Here is a 17,194-nt window from a genome sequence, read left to right as displayed (position 1 = left end):
TCAAAAATCATTCGCTCGTAAAAAGATGTCACCAGCTGTAGGTGAAGTGCCACAAATTTATACGTGTGCTAGGCACTCGGGGCCACTTAGCAGTGAAGGTTGTTTATCACGTGAATGCCTACTGTGACATGGGACCTTAGTTTTTAGGTCTCGCCCAAAAGATTCATGACTTAAACCTCCAACCGAGGCACCTAGGGAAGGAGCAGCTACTAGGTGTTTAATGCCTCGGGTATGGTAGGGTTGGGGAAATAAATGGAGTACTACCTGCCTTAATGTACCTGTTAAGGTTTAGAGTAAGTTATCAGATTAATATTGCCATTTTCCTGAATGGATAATTTTAGAGACTTGGCATGAAATGACTAGGGATACTCCTTTCTTCTCTTCCTCCAGTCTTTTCTCGTTCTCTGATAAAGTAGTTATGTAGACTCTTTCCGATCTGTATGGCCACAGAATGCGAGCTGCATGATGTTCGGTGTGTATAATCATGCAGTGATAACTAACGGGCCTTTTTCTGATTTCAGCAGAGTTATGGCCCTTTTGTCTGATAATTAATATCTACAATTCCTGTATAGTTTTCCACTTGACCTGCTTCGTATTATTTTCTTGTCTTTTAGTACCAGTACTTACTAGTTCAGAGTATCCCAATACACTTAGTTTCAACAGAGTTGTGGCAGTACTTGGATGGATTTTTTAAATTTCATGCGATATTGGTAGTGAACCTGATAATCTTATTAGTTACACTAGCTTCTGCGAGTTTCAGATATGAGATACCTTAATTTATGCAGGGTTGTGATTCTTAAAGTTGGAAGCTTAATGAGCTGTACTGTAGTATATACTCTTTGCTTGACACTGCTGACAGGGGCATTGATATGTGACACATATAGAATAAATAAATAAATGTTTATTCGGTATATATGCATACAAATATACGTACATACCAAGGATAACCCATGAATCTCGAAAGCTTATTTCCGATGGGGTCCTTTGATAAATGGATGTTGGTGCTAGGGGGTCATTTATGTGGGAGGAAACCGGAGTACCAGGGGGAAACCCACGTGTCTGAGCGGGTGACCACCATACCCTATCACTTACTATTGCATACCATTGCTGATTACGGGGATCAAACTCGGGTTGCAATGGTCAGAGAAGCAAGAGTGCTACCTCTGCACTACCTGGACACCTTGTAAGAAATGTATATATATTACTAATCTGTATTTACGTGTACCATCATATATACATTGAATGTAATTGCTCTTTTCTTTGGCCGTTAAATGAGATATGTATTTTGCTGGAGTGAAATAACACACACACACACTGGCATATTTGTTCCATTAACTCTTATACTATAATTCTTAAACAAACAATCTTCTCAATACTTAAACTGTCTCTTAACACGGGCACGTCTTTTGTGGGTTTTGTTTAGTTTAGATAAATTTCTTACTTTCACATATGTTTTGAGGTTGCTGGAATGTGTACGAGTTATCTGATTGCATTATTTTACATATCTGTTTAATACATGTGTTTGTATACGGGTATACAAAGATTGATGCGCTATTCATCTCATTTTATTCTGAATGCAGTGGCATCTGTCAGTCAGAGCAGTATAATTGCATTTTTTAAAGATTTCTATCGCATAAAAACAGCGATGTTTCAAAACTATGTCAGGAGCATAATGCATCCTATGTAAAACCGTACATTTAAATAGTAAAATTTGCTCTTCAATTGGATTCATGAAATTTTGAATTTTATCCTACATAAATATAGAGAGAGATTCACTACTGTCTATCACACCTTGGTGTTTACTGATTAAAACCTAAGAAAATAAGATATTTAGACATATAAAGTAAGGATTTTCCTTTGTAGATTTTTGGATTTACCTGGCTGTTGACACTTGGGGGTGTGGCATCCTATACTTTTGTAGCCTGTCATTTTCCATGTACATGATCACTGAAGTACCCCAAGGCTTTCTGACAGGTAATGTATTCTGAAATAAACACATAGAGTGAGCCAAAATTGATACTGCAGGAAAGTTAATGGATTTACCTCAATAAATTGGTTTTCATATATAGCTGGAAATTAAAGTCAGGCTGTGCAGGAAAAGGTAAATTCAATTTCAGATGTTTCATTAAAATATATCGCAATGATTTAATTTCCCTTGTATGTCTTGCAGATTCAAGACATCGGATGATTTTTTTTAAAACCATAAATATTTGGCTGTTGAGGTGTATTGCCGAGTAAACTAAAAAGTATGTGTAAAACTATGTATACTTAACACTGTTCTAATGATTTCTTTTCTTCAATTTTCAGGAGAGTATAAAGTGTGCATTAGCTAGCAAACTGGATAAAGTGCATGCAGTCTTAATAAATGTAGATACTCTATATATAGGTAAGTAATGCTATGTGTACATGATTTATTCCACCCAGTGATAAATGAAAGTAGTGCAGCTTTGTGTGTATTTAGGACTGATTTATGAAGTGGCCAATATAAAATTCTCCAGCAACATAGAATGCATCAGCTGATCCAGAAATGTATCATTTATAACCATAAAAAGTCAATTTGAAGGAATTTTGTATGTAATCTATAAGAAAACTTGGACAATTAAAAAGCTGTTGTAAGCAGACACATTCAATCACTCTGAAATCAGGGTCTGTATGTAGGATTAAGCTGTTCCATCAATATGTGATAAATGAGCCCTGTCTAATTAGCATATACACCTCGTTAAAGCTTGTTGATTAAGCTCTGGTTGGAGATCTACTCTATGGAAGAATTTCTGATTTTGGTTGTTGTTGTTGTTATTTTTTTTTCATCTGTGATGTTGAATGTATAATTAAAACTTTATTAGAAAATGAAAAAAAAAACAAAAAAACAGAGACAGTATTTAAGGAGGGTTCAACTCGAATAAAACTGCAGTTAGATGTAAGTTTGGTGACAGTATTTAAGGAGGGTTCAACTCAAATAAAACTGCAGTTAGGTGTAAGTTTGGTGACAGTATTTAAGGAGGGTTCAACTCAAATAAAACTGTACAGTAGTTAAATAGATGTAAGTTTGGAGATTGGACAAAAATACTGCACCATAGCTGACTATATACTAATATTTAATTGAAATACGTAAAATGGCGCAAGAATTAGAAGTATTGAGGTATATTATTTTTGTTTTACGTGTACTTTATAACAGTTTTTATGGATTGGAGGACAATAAAGGCACAGCTTGGCTATAGAAACTGCTACTTTTACCCTCTCTGTGTGAAACTGTTATTTGGTGTATAAACCAGTCGTATAAATTGTTTATTTCGGTCCTGTAACACAACAAAGGATTGTTTTGACATTTGCTATCAACATGCTATATGTTTTTGGTCCCACCCATTCTTTGTGTTTGTGTGTGTGATCAGAGGGATTCCTTTTTTTAATTAACGGTCAAGTTTTTCAAATGTTCACCATTGTTCCAATTTACTGCCCCTCTGGTTATGTACTTTGGATTTGATTATTTTGTTACATAACATGATGTAACGACTGTTACAATAGCTATAAAATACTATGCATTTGGCCCAGTACCAACAGCTGAATGAAAATTAATTAGCATGTAATTCATAATGACATTAAGGTATGCAATATCATCTGATTAAATTATTTTCATGTTATTTGCTAACAGATTAGAAACTGTTTGATCAGATCGGTGTGAAGACATCTAAACACAGTATATACCTACAGCGTAGTGTCGTAAATGAGCCAACTGTCGATGTTTAATTAATTGTATGCTCAGTATTTCATTGAAAAATATCTTTTGTATGAAAAATCATTCTGAACTCATTTTTGCTCCAATCATTATGAAATCTAAAGCGTTCATAACAAAACATCTGGGCATAAAGTCTATTAAAAATAGATTTAAAACTTTGCCCAACTACTGCAGAAATATGACAACTGAAACTTTGACATCAACTTTAAGCTCTCAGTTGTATATAAACCTTTGTAAGAGTGGAACAAAAACCTTGAGTGTCATATAATATGTATGGCTGTTCAGGAAAAAGGACACTGAGACCAGAAACTGTAGATATTTGTGTTGTTTATGGTGTACAATTAAGTTATTATATATTGACTTAGACAATTTTCTGGTTTTCAGTGATTATATATAGTAAAAAAAACCATAGAAGTTGACTCATTTATGGCACTTAGAACTGTCTTTAAAATGTTATGGTTTTTAATGGAATTTAATGCCTTTTTGTGTTGAAACAAAACATCAATTGACTTATGGTAGACAAAAAAATCTTAAAATCTCTGCTCATCCATAATCATACATTACAGATTCATAACCATGCATGCTTAACTGCATGTACAACAGTTTTTGATTTGATTTGATGTTTTCCGCCACACTCAACAATTTTTCAGTTATATGGTGGCGCCCAGTTTTTCTAAATAATTAAAAAAAAAAATGTACAACAGTTTGAATTATTTAGAAAAACACATGCAAGTGCAGGGTATGCAGGACACAGATCCTAGTACAATGTCCATCTTGAGTTTCCCAAGGATCTTTTTAGTGGTGTACATGATGTATTAACTTAAATTGAAGTTGAATTAAGAGCCGAGTTTCAGATAAACCCTTGGCTAAAACTTTTATAAAAGAATTATTCAGAGATCAAATAGTTATTGCTTGTTAATTTAAACTTATTTTAATTTGTGACTACTTTTATTCACCAGATAAGGTTGTTTGCTTTATGTCCGTCCAGAATTTTTCACTCATATTGAGATGTCATCAGCTATAGGTGAACTACCACAAATACTTTATACCTATGCTTAGTGCTTATGGCCTTAGCATCACGTGAGGGTTCTTTAAAGTACCAATGCCTGCCGGACATGGGACCTCCGTTTTTAAGGTCATATTCGAAAAATCCGTGATTGAACTGGGCTCAAACTCGCGACCTCCTGGTTATGAAGAGAACGCTCTACCACAGAGCTATCACAACTGATGCCGATAAGAAAAGCGTTTGCATTGAATAATGTTCACACATGAGCCAATGTTTTCAATTTTTACATCAAAATCTTAATTTGTTTGTTGTGAGGATTTTTTTGCCAGAATATGCTCGCAAGTTTTGCAGATTTTTCTTATGAATAAAAGTTGGTTTACAATTTTGTTATGACTCTGGCAGTGATTCCAGAATCACATAATGCTCTAGATCAGCTAATTTAATGAGAGTAGTTTTTTTTTTTATACGCCCGTCTTTAGATGGAACATATTATGTTACAGCGATGTCTGTACGTCAGGCCGTCCGTCCGTTCGGGGTTTTCTCTTTATAATTTCATTTCCCTTTCACATATCATGCTGAAACTTGCTGTGTAGCTTCTTTGTGGGTCACTCTAGATCATACTGCAATTTTGATCCATTTCAACCTTTTTTCCAGGAGTTTTGCCCCTTTATTTGGAAATAATTATTATATGGAGGGTACGTAATTTGTCCGCCCTACTCCTCCCACAGTTTTCAAGTGAGAGCCTTTTTATTTTGTGGAGTGTTTGTATGGGTATTGAAGATGTGCATGTGCGATGGATTTTGATTTTCTACAATTTTTGAAAAAATTACAGGTTGTTGAACTTAGTCTATTTGGAAATTAATATTCTATGGAGGGTACATAATTTGTCCGCCCAACTCCTCCCACAGTTTTCAAGTGAGGACCATCTTATCTTGTGGAGTGTTTGTATGGGTATTGAAAATGTGCATCTGGGGAAGGAATTTGATTTTCTTCCATTTTTGAAAAAATTACAGGTTGTTGAACTTGGTCCATTTTGAGGAAATCTCGATTTTTAAGGTAAGACCCTTTGTTCATATGAAAGTTTGTCACAGCCTCGTAATGGCTGATACTACCTGAAGCAAAATTATACAAATTATGGCACAAAAAAACACCCTATGTAAGCATTTCACGGGCGTATTATGTACCGTTTGTGGTACTCTTCAAGACTTGTTAAATATACGTCGGGATTTTCATTTTTGTAAACAGAATTAAGCTGTAATGGGATTTAGCCAGATAGAGATATGACAAGGAGAGAAAACAGAGGGCCAGGCTCTACTCTTCATTAAACAGAAGACAATACATGTCTTCAAAACTTTGGTAATGACTGGAAATCTGGTTAGGTCTTAATATTGTATATGGCTAATTTGACGTGAGTTATTTGACATGTATATCTTAACACATGACAAGATATATCTATAAGAAACTGTCATAGACCTGAAGCATTTTACAGTTGCAGTTGTGTATAGTACATGTGGGTATACTGTGACTGCTCTGTCCACTGATGTCCAGAGGGCAGAGAGTGACCTAACGTGTTGACAGACAGGTTTATCTCGTTCTGATCAGACATTGATGTTTCTGGTTTAATACCTAATTAGTACTGTGCATGACGGGTCTCTGATGGTGATGATCAACATGGCATCAAGTAGCCATTATTCTACTTATAGTGCTTAGGATATTATGCTTAGATTGAAATGCTCGTTTTTAAGAGGGAGCATGTTTGTCTGTCTGCCTGTTCAGGGGTTTCTGCTTCTATTTTCATTTCTCTGCCACATGTTGAGCTGAAACATGTTGATTAGCTTCTTTGTGGATCACTCAAGATCATGTTTGTAATTTTGATTCATTTTGACCTCTCTTGCAGGAGTTTTGCCCCTTTATTTGATATTTAATGGTATATTGATGGTACATGGTTTGTCCGTCTAACTCCTCCCACAGTTTTCGAGTCAGGACCCTTTTATTTTACAGAGTGTTTGTATAAATATTGAAGATGTGCATGTTGCAAGGATTTTGATTTTTTTTTTTTTAATTTTGAGAAAATTACAGGTTTTTGGACTTTTTGAGTTTTGACATAGAGAATACATCTAACTTCTTTAAGGCCAATCAATTCAACTTAATTAGTAAATTATAATCCGGGTTCACAAAAAATATGGGGCGGGGAGAGGATTTTATGTTTTTATTTTTGATTTCCCGAGAAAAAAATTACTGACAAAAGGCATCACACAAAGTGTTAATCAAGTTAACATTCAAAGAATCCTTGGTAGAAGATATAAAACCAACATTTTGTGACTTTAATCATTTACTCATGTCACTGGGAAGCAAGTTTGTTTGAAATTGTATTTTTTGCGAAAATAAAAAAATTCGGGGTTGGTCCTTTTTTGAGAGCCGGGCAGGGATGATAATCTATCAATTAATTTTAATTGGCTTAATATTATTAAAACTAGGGCCTTTTTATTTTACAGTGTAAAAAGAAAATATGTCGCAGTTGGATGACATCATTATTGGTAGCCTACCATTAGTGAAGTTCTACAACTTGTGACATTGCCATGTATACCAATCAAAGTCAAAGAACCAAACACATTAACAAAATCACCCTACATAAGCTTGATTGTGACGGGCGTATTATTTGCCGTACTCACCCTACACAAGCTTGTGATGGACATATTATGTACCGTACTCACCCTACACAAGCTTGTGACGGACGTATTATGTACCGTACTCACCCTACATAAGCTTGTGACGGACGTATTATGTACCATACGGAAGCTGATAGGTGCCAGGGTATAGAATTAATATTTATTTAACTGGCGGCCGCTACTTATTATCTGGCAGCTGCCATTTAAATTAACTGGCAGCCGCCAGTTATTTTATCTGGCGGCCGCCACTTAATTTGTATATATGGCGGCTGCCAATTGCAAAAATAATGTAATTTGTATCACTAGGTGATTATTTTGGAAAGATTTAGAATAGTACGCAAACACACAGCATCGTTTTTCAAAGTGTATAGGGATAGTCGGAGGAGAAATTGTCTTCTACAATTGTTGACAAGCAGAAAAGGAACCTAAAATGTCTCTTTTGTCCAAACTTCGTACTCCTAAATTGGAGAGAGGGGGCTCCGTTCATCCTTCAATTGATCAGTTCATTCATTATTACATTTTTACCATTCATTACTACGACCAAAAGAGTGGGGTGGGGGCCAGTCCGCCAATTAATCTTATTTCACATGTGAAAATAATTTAATGTGAAAATAACAGAAATTGAATGTCAAAAAAATGGAGGGTCAGCCCCGTGGTTCTACGTATTTAACAATACAATCAAAACACAATAATTTAATGCTCTTAATTGTATATATATATATATCATATACATATTACTAAGCGTTGGGGAGTAATTGCACCCCTTTCATTTTGAGAGAGATATAGAGAAAGAGAGAGGAGTTGAATAACTGGTGACAGCCATATAAACGATTTAAATTGAGTGGCGGCTGCCATATAAATTAAGTGGCGGCCCCCAGTTAATTTATCTGGCGGCTGAGAGTTAATTTATATGGCAGCCACCAGTTAAATTAACTGGCAGCCGCCAGATAATAAGTGCATGACAGCTGCCAGATAAATTAAGTGGTGCCCGCCAGTTAATTTATATGGTGGCCGCCAGGTAATAAGTGGCAGCCGCCAGATAATAAGTGGCGGCCACCAGTAAAATAAGTAATAATTCTATACTCTGGCACCTATCGGCTTCTGTAGCACCGTACTCGCCCTACATAAGCTTGTGACGGGCGTATTATGTACCGTACTCACCCTACATAAGCTTGTGACGGACGTATTATGTACCGTACTCACCCTACACAAGCTTGTGACGGACGTATTATGTTCCGTACTCACCCTACATAAGCTTGTGATGGACGTATTATGTACCGTACTCACCCTACATAAGCTTGTGACGGACGTATTATGTACCGTACTCACCCTACACAAGCTTGTGACGGACGTATTATGTACCGTACTCACCCTACACAAGCTTGTGACGGACGTATTATGTGCCGTACTCACCCTACACAAGCTTGTGACGGACGTATTATGTGCCGTACTCACCCTACACAAGCTTGTGACGGACGTATTATGTGCCGTACTCACCCTACACAAGCTTGTGACGGGCGTATTATGTACCGTACTCACCCTACATAAGCTTGTGACGGGCGTATTATGTACCGTACTCACCCTACACAAGCTTGTGACGGACGTATTATGTACCGTACTCACCCTACACAAGCTTGTGATGGGCGTATTATGTACTCATGTTAGCAACGTCTCATTGAAGTTGAACTCTTAATATATTGGTTTTGTTCTATAGCGGCTGAATGATTGGTATGGAAGTTTATTCTCAATAAAAAAATTTAAAGTTTGTAGTTTTATTTAATATTGAATTTGATTGATAATTATGCTTTAGCTCTCAATAGAAGTCAATCAATGAGGAGCACGTCTTCCCAACTGAAGGGTTTCTGATCCGCTCCACATAAACCCTCGACGTTGGAAGATGTGAGGAGTAGAGACAATACACAAATACATCAACACACAGACAAATTCATTTGACTGAAAAGAGTAGTAATTAATGAAATTAAGAGTGTATTAACGTGTATAGTTTTAATCTTCAAGAATACAGATAGAGGAATTCTTATGGAATGCTATTTGAGTAGAGGAAGGGTTAAAAAGGTTCTGTGATGAGTAGGAACTCAACATTATAGGTATTTTGAAAAATTTTATTAACTCTTTAACAAAGAACAACATTCCAATAGTTTTTTTCATTCACAAGTTAGTTTAATTGTATATTTGAAGAAATCAAAGGGTACAATATCCCTTATTGATTTACAGATTCTCTTTTACAATTCCTTCATTGAATCGTTTTTCATTGCAAAGTGTTGGTAGGAGACATTTTTCTTGTCAGTCTTTATTCTATCCCATCCCTGGTAACTTCTGTGTTTGGTTATGGAGAGACAAAAACCCTTTGTTACATGTTTTGTCTTATCTTACCAGAGAATCGGGGAACCGCTGTGCAATGGAGTTTTATCAGGAAGAGTAAATTCCTGAGACAGATTTTGGTTGTTGCTAGGAATCTGTGAAAACACAAATCAACACTTAGAAATCCTCTTATTTGGTTTATGGTCAGAACTGATCAATTGACAACATACATGCATTGTCATCGACATTGTTATGTTTGATGGTGGACTAAATCTCTCTTAGAGTCTTAGATTATTAATCAGCTGGCTTTTTAGAATTTTAGAAATTAATCAAAATAAAGATGGAGTGGACTTTTGTTGCAATGTCTTAGAAGACAAGTCATTGAGAAATTCAAAGTCATACTCTGTCCAATCATAATTTATGCTTCCTCCCCTTTTTAATACTTAGTCTAGTATAGTGTTATCTTTGAGTTCAGATCACTTCCACATCACAATTTAACAGCAGCTACAAAGTTAACACAGGACTACTGCAGCCAGGAAGAAAATTTTCATATAAACCTCTTCATAAAGTCTCCAATATTGTTGTTGCAGGAACAGAAAATAGGGAAGCAGGCATCTTGTATGTGGCTAGCAGACCTCTTGTATGTGAATAGCAGACCTTGTTTATGGATAGCAGACCTCTTGTATATGGATAAAGAAACTTGCCAGCTGACATTTTGTGGTTTTGCTCATTAGGTAAATGTTATTGGTTTGTAGCTTTACAATGCACATGCTTTCTGAGGTGTACTCTGCACTTTTATTCCATGAAGGCTACCATTCTGTGTTACATGTCAAATTACAGGTTACTTTTTGCCAAAGGAGATATTTTATGGCCATTTTACAATCTTCTTGCGATCAAAAAGCTCAGTATAAGGGGCACTTCAAGAGGTCTTCAGGTGACTTTTTCTAACCATGCAGAGGATAAGAAAGCACCTGTAGCCAAACTTGTTTCTCCAATAAACATCATTAACTTCATGGTACAACAACCTTGTCCACACCAAAAGGGCATGTCTCAGTCACACAATGATCCCACTTCAGAAAGTATTTAAGTGGAGTTTGAAGTTTTGATTGGTGAAGCATAAATAATACTTATGTAAAGGAGAAGGATGAATGATGCCATTACTTTCTACCTCCTGAAATTTTACAATCATTCATAAATATAGAATTGTACCTCACGGATTTGAAAATTGTCCAAAAAAAAAAATCTGCAAGTAAATTGTGTATCCTACGTCATTGTAAAGCCTTTGAACTAAATGCCATTCATGATAAGATACAGAATGGATAGGTATAGATTAAATTGAACTGAAGACATCTTATGTGAATCTCTATTGAGGAACTTTACTGGGTAGAACTTTTCATTAAACTGTACCATTGGAAAAAAAAAATCAATAAATGTCATTAAATAAAACTTCAGTCTGAAAATGTCCTCCTGTGTAAGTATATTTTGTCAAGCAACAAAGTGCATTGATAAAATAATAATAATAATATTGATGACAAAGATACGCTTTGTATTTTAGGTCATAAGGAATTTTGAATGCATATTCCCCAATAAGTCTTATACTCTTGCTTGCTACCTTCCCACTGCCCGCTAGGATTATATAAAGCAAAAAAAAAAATTTACTTGGCCATAGAACTCTGTCCTATGAAAAAGACGAATCTGTTGATTTAAGATATACTTATGTAGAAGTGTAAACAAGGAATGAATTAATAGATTTATTTAGTTCATTTGGAAGCTGATCTCAAATATTTTGATTTCCTCAATCACAGGTTCCTTTTAAATAAGGAGTGGTACACGCACTGTTTTGAAGGGTCGCGACATCATTCATTAAATCTCTGTATAACTAACCTTCCTAACTACCAATCTATGTGATAAAGCTTTCAATTGATTATGACAATCGATTGATTCTATCTAGCATATATTTACAAAATGAAGATAGCACAGGTCCTTGAATAGAATTTAGAAAATGTCTAATTGAACATTTAAGACAACAAATTGCCTCTCTCAGATGGAGTGTTCTCTCTCAGGCAATATTGAAAGTGTACTGGGATTATGGAAGGCTGGAATTGAAGGACCAAGGACCCACCTGAGAAAACTAAAAAACTTAGAGGAACCTTTGATCATTGTAACTCTACTGTTCAGCTTGTCTTGGGATAGAATTACAAAGATTTTGTAAAACTCTCATGGTGCACTGTACATTTAAACTCATATAGATAGTGTATATATATATATATAGTTGTTAGGTAATGTCTCCTATAAAATGAGTCCTGTCAAAGTGAGAGTGTGCTGCTTTAATGGGTCCTTGTGAATATCTATAGAAAGCTTACCAAAGTTTAAGACTTCAAGGAAGTGACAGATCTTTAGAAAGTGCAGTGTTTCAATTTGATATTAAAGAAAGTCCACAGGTTTTTATTGTGGTACAGACTAGTAGGAAGATTACAGATTTTTATTTTGGTACAAACTAGTACAAAGATAAGATTACACACCACCCGAGCCTATTTGTGAAGCTGAAGCTGTCTTTATAAGTATGTACAGACTGTTTGTTCTCTTTGCATCTTCACAAGTGTCTGATTGGCTTACTCTTATCTCCCGAGAGATGAGAGTAGACGAATCATAGAATCGAATCATAGAATCGGAACACTTAGCTATTGAAGATGTTCTCTTGAAAGAATGAAGGAATCTAGTACACGTGTATTATAATGATAATTTTGAAGGTTCAACCTTGTAGACCAGCAGACTGTTGGATATTTGACTGTACATAACACTGTTGGATATTTGACTGTACATCAGACTGTTGGATATTTGACTGTAAATCAGACTGTTGGATATTTGACTGTACATCACACTGTTGGATATTTTACTGTACATCAGACTATTGGATATTTGACTGTACATCAGACTGTTGGATATTTGACTGTACATCACACTGTTGGATATTTGACTGTACATCAGACTGTTGGATATTTGACTGTACATCAGACTGTTGGATATTTGACTGTACATCACACTGTTGGATATTTGACTGTACATCAGACTATTGGATATTTGACTGTACATCAGACTGTTGGATATTTGACTGTACATCACACTGTTGGATATTTGACTGTAAATCAGACTGTTGGATATTTGACTGTACATCACACTGTTGGATATTTGACTGTAAATCAGACTGTTGGATATTTGACTGTACATCAGACTATTGGATATTTTACTGTACATCACACTGTTGGATATTTTACTGTACATGCATGTCTGCAAACTGACCATCCTTGAATTGTGTTTAGTGCATAGACCCCTGTGCAGAAATAGGAATTTATGTTTCACTTGGATTATTATGTAAAATGGGTCTTAATATGGCTTGATATGTTACATGATATTTAACATCTTACATGATATTTAACATCTTTATGATGTCCATAAAACATTTCTAACCAGGTAGAAACGTGAGGTATGGACATAAAAAAGTCAATAATAACTCTAAGTGCATCATGTAATCATTGTGTAAGAACTGCATTGCTCGGTAACAAAGGAGTCCTATGTGAAGAATAGATTGGCAGTGGAAAATTTGTTTCTTTGTCAGGTGGATAATTTGAGAGATATGAATGCATATTTATTGTAACATAGATAATTGAAAAGGTGTAATATGCGTTACCATTCAAAGGGTGTTCGATTGCACAAACTGGAGTTTATACATATTATGTATGAACCAACTTGAACATAGATTGTTTGATTTAATATATGGTGTATCAGCCTGAAATTTATTATGTAAAGTCATTGTATTAGGGTAAAATAACAAGAAATGGGGATCGTGTACCTTTTCAATGAATTGTTATTCCTTGCAGTAATTATGCTGCCAGATCCCCCCCCCCCCCCTCCCTGAAGCAGTTATGTTGCCGTGGATACCTCTCTTCCTTGGAGCAATCATATTTCCTGATACCCCCCCCCCTTCTCTTTTACTTCTTCAAAGTCAGCTTGTACCTGGTATTTGTGAAATGAATAATGTTGTTTAGAGTGTTTTGCTTGAACAAATTGAAATTGCATGTAATTACATATGTGTATACCGATGTTTCATTGTGAGCTTTGATGGATGACAACTGAAATGATACAATGGTAAATACAATATTCACTTCGTGGATTTGATTAAGGGTGGTGATAGAAATTAGAGATCTTGGCTTCAGAATACAAAAGGTTTATCTTGGTTGGCCTTGAGACTCTTGGTGATTGAATAAGATTTTGTTGATAGAAGCACAAGAGTGATGATCAAGTTTAAATGGTAGGAATTAAAAATTTGGATGAATGTACAGATTCTAGACATGGGTCAACAAGGATGACTCTATGCACACAGCGGTGTCATGTGATCATTCTCAGGACTGGCATTGTAGGGACTGGAAATTGTGGGTGAGGCTAAGTGCATGTAGTTGAGCATATCATGAGTTTCATTAATCACTGTATACTTCATAGGCATGGTAGTAAGATGGTTTTATAGCAGTTTTACAGTGACAGCATGCCAAATATGAATGTGCAGCAATTGGCCTATGAAAACGGTGAATATTAAAATAATACATATGTTTGGAAGGGGTTTTGGTTGGTTGAGTTTCTGGATTTCATTACAAGAAAGTCACCTCTTTTTTAAATGGTAAAAGACAAAAAACTTTTATTTTGGTGGGAAAGAAAAAACCCCACCCCAAACAAAAGAAAAATATTTACAATAGTCCAGAGATTTACACATATTATGTAATTAAGTAGTTGATAATTTAAATGTTCGTTTGAATCTCGCAGTGTCAAAATATAAAGGAGTTTATCTGAATTGTTAAATCTTATATATATTGATCAATCGATAAACCTTTCAGCAAATATCAATGTGTCATTGTGTTTTATAACTGATCAAATGAGAACTTGGCCCCAATGTACTGTACAAATGTAAGGAATATAATTTAATGTAATCCAAATGAAGGAAGTTCATTAGGAAAGGGGTTTTTCCTACCGATAAACTTTCTTCTGTTAGCTACTACTTTTATTGATATTCATGCTAAATTGAAGAGAGCTTAAGTATTTTAACCTGTAAATGGTAAATGAAAGGCATGCTTATGAATTATGTCAGCTAGAATGAAGATTCATAAGCTTTGAACACCATTTTCTTAAAGACCCCATTGTCACAGAGAAAATCTACAAGAAGAAACATGCTACATATTTATATAGACACAGCACAGTGAATGGGTTTTGTATGAAAGGCACCCGGCTCCACTGAAGCAGAACAGCCATTTAGACATTACACCTTGTGGGAAGGATTTACCTGAATATTATCCAGAGATCTGGGCTCGTTGTTAAAGAGGACTGTCAATGGAAATTATTTATGAAGTGAATGAGAAAAAAATATACTTGTAGTGATTTTCTTCTTTCACAATCTGTGCATGTAAAAATATGGTGAGTTTCAATGTTCTTATCTTTCAGTTAGATTTTTTACTGTTACATTTTTCATTTGATATTATTTTAAGGATTCTGAATTTTCTTCTTTAATTTACTTCCAAGTGTTATATACATTAATTCTCAGTCACAACAATTCTTTTTACGGTGAACTAATGCAATGGTTTATAAATTTAGTATTAATAATCAGTCTTCTGAAGATTATATAGGATTACATATATCATGAAATGTGGATATGTACTCCACCTAAGTCACAGAAATTAATTCTTGACTCTTAAAAGCTTACAACAATAGTAAAGGAGAAAAAACAGTCATTGTCACACAGTGGATGAAAATAACATTAATTCAACCATTAATACTGTTACCTAGGTCTGAATCATTCTGATGAATAAGTACTTAGAAATAAATACTGGTATATGTATGTATTGTGAGATTGAATGTCTGCATATATTGAAAAGAGAATTTCTATACATTACACTTTCGATTTGAATTCAAATGTCACTGGAAAAACCAGGATTCACTTGGCCTAAGCCTTAAGTGTATATATATGTATGCGTTCCCTTATTCTGCATGTCTGGAATCCGAATGAGACCTGGTATTAACCGACCCCCACTGAGCGGGACCTCTTCAGTATCACATTACTTGAGAAGGGGGTCAAACATGCCCTGCTTATTTCAACGCTTATTTCAACACTTTAAATCACTTACAGATAAATACAAAAAACAAAATTTTGCTATCCATAAATACTATGTTTGATCATTAGTTTTCTTCTCAACTGGTTTGCTGTACATTAATCATGTACAATTTTTTATGAGCTTAGTTTTTTCCCCCTGATGTGTGTGTCGTGTGTGTCGTGTTTTCTCATCTCTTATCTACACAAAAACATCTCTCTATGGACATGTAAAAGAAATATTAATAGAATCTTTTGAAATATGTGTCCTTGGGGACTAATTGTCATTTGAATAGTTTAACAATAATACCTGTTTACAAACGGTGTAAAAATGATTGTAAGTTCTAGACCTTCAACATAGATCTCAAAAATAAATCGCATGACTTCATCAGGAAGTTTAGAAGCAGGTAAAAATCAAACAATGGTGATTATGTAATTCTCCAGTAACGTGTTCTATCTGGCATTTTTTTGTAGATTTATAACATCGTAATAGTCTTATCAAATTATTTTATCATCGTAAGTCTTATCAAATTATGGTGATTATGTAATTCTCCAGTAACGTGTTTTATCTGGCATTTTTTTTGTAGATTTATAACATCGTAATAGTCTTATCAAATTATTTTATCATCGTAAGTCTTATCAAATTATTTTATCATCGTAAGTCTTATCAAATTATTTTATCAGTATTTGGTTACTCAGTGATCTCTCTGTCACATTAAAAAATTATATAATGAGTTTATATACAGTAAAACATGGTTATAGCAAAGCTCCAGGGAGAGTCAGAAAACATTTTGTTATAACCATGCAAACTTCGTTATATCCAATAGTATTTTCATTATTTTCCTTTCAAAGGGAAATAAATATCACTTCGCAATAAGCGTGATTCAATATAAGTGTTGTTTGTTATTTTCATGTTTGACTATATGTTGGAAGTCAGAGAAGAGTTTTTATATAGTAATTCCATAATTAGTTTTCTGAATTGATGACCTGTTGAATTTCTGATGGTATTGGTACTATATATACATGTAATACGCCAGTTTTTAGATACGAACTCTTCTGTGTAGGAGGTGCATTTAGTGGAACTTTGAATGACTTAAGTGGGACAGAATGGACCTACAGTCAACGAGGAAGATGATGAAATGTAATAAAATCGGCTTCTTTTTTGATATGTAAATGTGGGAAATACAAAATACTATCAAAAGAAATGTTTTACTAAAGTGGAAAAATAAAAACAATGTCGTATTTGCAAGTAATATCTTAAATATGGTATTTATGAGCATCGAAATAACGTGATATGATAAGAATTCTATGTATTTAATTACTCCCTAAATACTTAT

General features: G+C 34.7%; 1 protein-coding gene across 4 annotated transcripts in view; it reads left to right on the top strand.

Moving 5' to 3' along the window:
* Positions 1-1,837: 1,837 nt before the first annotated feature.
* The window catches only part of LOC125646213 (nucleolar protein dao-5-like), a 32,317-nt gene continuing 16,960 nt past the window's right edge, over positions 1,838-17,194 (top strand). Inside the window, exons 1-3 of one of the 4 annotated variants that reach the window (XM_048872400.2) lie at positions 1,838-1,974; positions 2,308-2,386; positions 10,318-10,461. The gene's annotated coding sequence lies outside the window, so the exon portion shown is untranslated. Of the gene's footprint in view, positions 2,102-2,307; positions 2,387-10,317; positions 10,462-13,878; positions 14,308-14,758; positions 15,188-17,194 lie in introns of those variants that run through there. The other 3 variants (XM_048872401.2, XM_056141237.1, XM_048872399.2) reach the window with 3 other exon arrangements.

This window comes from Ostrea edulis, chromosome 6 (assembly GCF_947568905.1).
Source record: "Ostrea edulis chromosome 6, xbOstEdul1.1, whole genome shotgun sequence".
Lineage (NCBI taxonomy): Eukaryota > Metazoa > Mollusca > Bivalvia > Ostreida > Ostreidae > Ostrea > Ostrea edulis.
Note: the sequence above shows the minus strand (reverse complement) of the source record. Positions and strands in the feature narration are given on the sequence as shown.